Source organism: Gavialis gangeticus, unplaced genomic scaffold (assembly GCF_001723915.1).
Source record: "Gavialis gangeticus isolate Ggan-Ray unplaced genomic scaffold, GavGan_comp1, whole genome shotgun sequence".
Lineage (NCBI taxonomy): Eukaryota > Metazoa > Chordata > Crocodylia > Gavialidae > Gavialis > Gavialis gangeticus.
The window spans coordinates 172492834-172497989 of NW_017729022.1; the positions used below are offsets into that span (position 1 = coordinate 172492834).

Below are 5156 nucleotides of genomic sequence, written 5' to 3' on the forward strand. Positions count from 1 at the left end.
GGGACAATCTCTGTATAATGGACACTGATCTGTTATCTGTGAAAGACAGACAAGCCTGTGGTAGAATACTTAAACCTCTCTGGACATTCTATTGCTGACCTCAGAGTGGCTGTTTTTAGACAACAAAACTTTAAAAAAGAGTACGAACAGAAAATTATGGAACAAGAAATTGTCCATGCATTGGTTAGTGTTAAGTATAGTCTAAAACAAGACTGGGTTCTTATCCCATTACCTGGGTTAGCTTGTAAGCTCTGTCCTTCAATGGGTTAACCACTTTGTTTTTCTCTCTCCTAGGCACCCTGCCTCTCCCAGCACTATCTCCTCCCTGGCTTCCCTGCCCTTTGTATTCTAACTTGCTTTCTGTTTAGCAGTCTCACTTCCTGCAGTCCCTTCACAGCATCTGCTGAAGCAAGCAAGTTGCTTATGGAAGCTTATGCTATTCATCTCTGATTTAGAGTCTATAAAGGTGCAAATCTACCCTGCCTCCTGATAGTCAGAAGGCCAGCTCCTACCATGCAGCATGGTTTTCTAACTTTACATGTTCTAGTCCACTATGGACATACTGTGAACAGAGGTAGTCATCTGAGGTAGTCCTGATTGTCCTGGGTTTTAACTTGGCTCAGAATGCTAGGGGCACAGCTATTTGCATACTTAGTCCTTCCAAGTCTTGCTAAGCCTCTGCTAGTAGATGGCCAAGACCAACTGGCAGTAAACTTGCATAAGCTGCAATTACACAGCACTACCCTGAGGAAATAAGTTTTAGCATGCTTCATCTTGCCTGCTTCACAGGTACTCATCGCAGGACAATGGACTTCCTGGGAGAAATGTCTGTTTACACCCCAGCAAGGTTCTTTGGGTAAATCTGATATCTTTTATTATACCAACTCCAATAATTGAAAAAAAATATTTTTTCTTTTTTTGCAAGCTTTCCAGTATAAATACTCTTTATCAGGCTGAGAGAGCATCTGCAGTTGGTGTGCACTGTTCCTGGATGGAATGAATAGTAAAGCAGCCAGAGGCTGGGCTGCATGTAAGATGAGCAGTCAGTAAAAATGAATTGAGAAGTCAGTGGGTAAGAGATGGGGTGGTGGGTGGAGGGGAATGAATGTAGCTGGTAAATAGTGGAGAGGTACCTAGGAGGTCCAATGTTAGGCAGGTTATAATGCTTCTCAAATCCAGTATGTATATTTAGTCCATGACTTTTTGTATCCAGTAGGTTGATGTGAAGTTCATAGGTTTATCCGTTAAAGGTGTTTTATAACTTCCCTTTGAGGATTAGAACTGGGAGATTGGAGAGAGAGTGGTTTTCTTGTGAGAAATATGCCCCTACAAGTAATTGGTGAAACAGCTGGGAGAACAAAAGGGCAAAGCACAGAGTGGACTGCTATGGTGTGCAGGCCTTGTCATGACATGGCCTTGCTCCTATGAATGCAGTGGAGTTGGAGGACTGCCTTCAGGATTGGACCAGTAAGTATGCTAGTTCACTCATTCCAGAAAGCTAAAAAAGCCATTCAGGAGCTAAACTTTGTTCACTAGTAGGGGGAAAAACTCCAAACTGGAGTTGTAGAATATTCCCCTTCCCGAGGGCTCAGTACTGAAAAGACAGACAAGAGATTAAAACAGTCTTTGCCTGAATTTAATTCCCTACCCCCCACCCAAGGCCAGGATACTAAAAAACAAAGCATGAACATTGCGTTGCATTGGTGACCATGCCACTCTGCTCTAGTGCTTTTTGTCTACATCTGAAGCATTTTATAAAGGAGTGCCAGTCCAATCCTCTGTACCAGATAGAATGACCCATTCTAGGAACCCTGAAGGATGACAAGTTTGTAACTGGAATTTCTGAGACTGCTGTAAATATAGTCTTACTACCTCCCATATAAGCAGATTTGCATGTTGAAAGTGCCCACTAATCTGGGCCCACAATTCTCAACTAGAGTGCTGTACGTGTTATAGGCCTTGCTGTTACAAGTAAGGCTCTACCAGAATGGTATTAATATACTAAAAAGGTGAATAACCTACTTGGCCTGTACAGTGGAATGGGTGAAGAGAGCCATGCAAAACTCATAAAACTCAAGCTGACCTCTTAAGGACTTCAGTAAAACATTGTTAAAACACCTGCAGGACAAAATATCATGGTTTGTTACAGAAGTAACATGTTCTCACCTCAAATGTCTAGAATCCATCTCTCTTTCATAATGTAACTCCAAGTCTTACATACTTCCATGCAAGTCCTGAGTCATCCTGCTGACCTCCATGGAGCAAATGGATACTCATTTGGTCTTACCGTTATCAGAATCTGGCCTGGTCTCCCATAATGAACTGTCAGAAAGAAGAAAAAGTGCTTCCTGGAACCTCTCTCTTCCTTTAATCATGTTCACTTCTAATGAGCTTTTCCTTTTGGTCAGGACTGACAAATTCATTTAAGCTTCAGGCTTCTGCAGGCTAGATAATCATAGGCTGCATCTGGCCAAAAACCTGGTTTGATACACCTGCTTCAGGTCTTTCTGTTGTACTTTTTAGTCCCTTGCTGTGGGGTCTGCATGGAGCAGGCTGGCTATAGGACACCACGATCTAGCTCATGTTACCATATTTTTAGCACTTAAAGTACATCATGCTTTCACATGTGCACTTCCTAAAGCTGCTATTAGGACCTTACAAGGTCTTGATTAAGGCAGCTAGGCCCATTGGGAAGGCTTCACAGATCAATCTGTACAATCCTGGTAACAGGTGTTTTTGCCAGAGCTTTTTGCCCAGCTACAAGTGTTTCAAACCTGGGGACAAACTGTAAAATGCATATATGAATAATTTATTATAAGCTTTTTGCAGAGAAGTTAGAGCAGGGTTAGATTTATAGTCAATGACAATAATGTTTGATCATCAGCAAACATCTCAGTCCTTTTAAATGTAGTTCCTCCATATACAAAGAAGAAAGGTTCAGAGTGGAGTGAAATTCAAATCAAGGCCCCTGTCTGACACATGGGTGGACATAACCAATTGAGAAGCATTGTCACAAGAGTTGGGGATTGAATCTTCTCAGTAAAGCTACTGTATACATAGGTCCTTTTAATAGGACCAATAGTAAAAGATGATTTTGAACCTAGTCTGACCTGCCTAGTTCTCATGAAGTTCTGATTCTTAGCAGTTTCCAGTTCAGTACAAAGTACTCAATACTCTGCAAGGCATATAGAAATGCAGTTTCCCAATTTCTCTTGCCATCCTGTCTTCTTACTAGCATCTGAAGTGTTCTCTGAACACCATAGTTATACACCTGTGACAGCTGTCCTATTTTGCTGATTCAGCAAGTCCAGGTGCCATAAGGCAAAATATTATTTCTCCTCCCTGATGCCAATAGGTGCCAAGACATAGAATCAACCCCTTTATTTATAAGTAAAGTGAGAAGCCTGTCCAGTATTATAACATGCAACCAAATTTATGCTCCAAGTTTCAAATAGTCTGTAAATAATGACCCTTAAGTATCTTGTTACGATGCATAACTATTTATACACTTCAACTGGAAGCAAGTATACAAAAAAAAAAATACTACAAACTTCTATGAGATGGGGGAAAACAAACATTTGTGTCTCATTAAGGTTTTGAGATTTTTTTCCCCTGGGGCTGAAAGCTAAAAGTGATCACCTAGTTTTCAAGATGCAGTTTTCCATGAATAGGAGGAATGGGTACAGAGGGGTTAGCCAGTTTTAATAATAATAAATACTATTATTCTTATAAACTCTTTTAGAGTGTTACTTTTTTTTTTTTTTTTTAAGAAAGGAGTGTTAGCCCATTTCCACAGACATGTTAAGCATTTGGAGAAACAACTGCAAAGTACATGGGAGATAGTGATGGTAGCTGTTGATGGGAATAGAGGTATGTTAGTTAAGGGATCCCTGCCCCCACTGCTTAAACAGCAGTTTGAGTCACCACCACCTCATTTCACATAAAGGGACAGATGCCTTTGTGATCTAACTCTTAGAACCAAGCTCTTACACTCAGCACATGCTTGCAAACAGGAGTAATATTTATAGATACCAAGGAACAAAGCATACTACAAACATTCAAGGAACAGATGCTCTCATAACATGAATAGGCCCCAGATAAGACCCTTGAAAGTAAAGCACTCCAAATCTCAGAGTATTATATAAGTACAAGCCAGGTTAAGTCTGAGCAAGCAAAACGGGGGTCTACATATGGGCAAATATGGACACATTCAGTTTCATTTAAGATGCAAATAAAATTTTCCTCAATATAAAAATAATTAAGATAATGCATTGTCAAGGCCAGAGGTGAAGTGGATCCATCCAAATGGCAGCTATGCAGCTGAAGTTGAGGAGACTTAAGAACTGTTCAGTCCAGTTATTCATTCTGTTTATTGAATTGAAAAGAAAGGGAATACAAACAGTTAAGTGCTGTGCACTGACATGGAAAAAGTGTATTTTTTTAAAAAACCCTAATAAAAACAAAATCAGAAGTTAATGTTCCAATCGAACAATTTTTGAAGATGTTTAACATACTACACATTTATAAAATAAAAAAAGTTAAAAGGTGTTCTGTAAATAATTAGTAAAATGAGTGAAAATAAATACGAGACCCAACATTCTTATGTTTTTTAATGTAATATAGCAAAGAAATTTGAACTACTTAATATAATCCAAGAGGAGAGTAACAAAAATCCAGAAAGTTTAAGAACGCAATCCTTTGAAACATTTAATATCAGTCCATAGCAAAGTCATTACATACCAAAAGCTCTAAGTGTTAACTAGTTCCACCACAACTCCATAGAAATTTTGACAATTTAGAAATTTTGAGATCAACAATAAAGTTCTTGTCTTGATCTCTACAGCTTGGTTTGTAAGTAAACACATGCTTTGAGGATCCATTTTTGTTCCATACATTTTCAAAGAGCCAATAACTTTTTCCATCTGTGCCTAAAAATGTTAAGATTCAGATCTAGCACGTTTACCCTAAGAATGAAAAATGCTCAAGTAAACATGGGGCACATTGAATTTAAAATTTATAAAAATATACTGGTATTAACCAAAGTCTTGAAGTCAGAGAACACTTCACATACACACAATGTGACTTAAAGTATGCAGTAAACATGAAAAGTACCTAGAACACTTGGTTCTCTGTCTGTTTATGGGAGACATACACAC

At 39.0% G+C, this 5156-nt stretch overlaps 1 protein-coding gene across 1 annotated transcript in view; it reads right to left on the reverse strand.

The window, feature by feature from the left end:
- Positions 1–4351: 4351 nt before the first annotated feature.
- Positions 4352–5156, reverse strand: part of WDR26 (WD repeat domain 26) — a gene marked incomplete at its 5' end in the record, with an annotated part of 52375 nt that continues 51570 nt past the window's right edge. Inside the window, one exon of the mRNA XM_019515910.1 lies at positions 4352–5156. This exon is cut by the window's right edge and continues 4378 nt beyond it.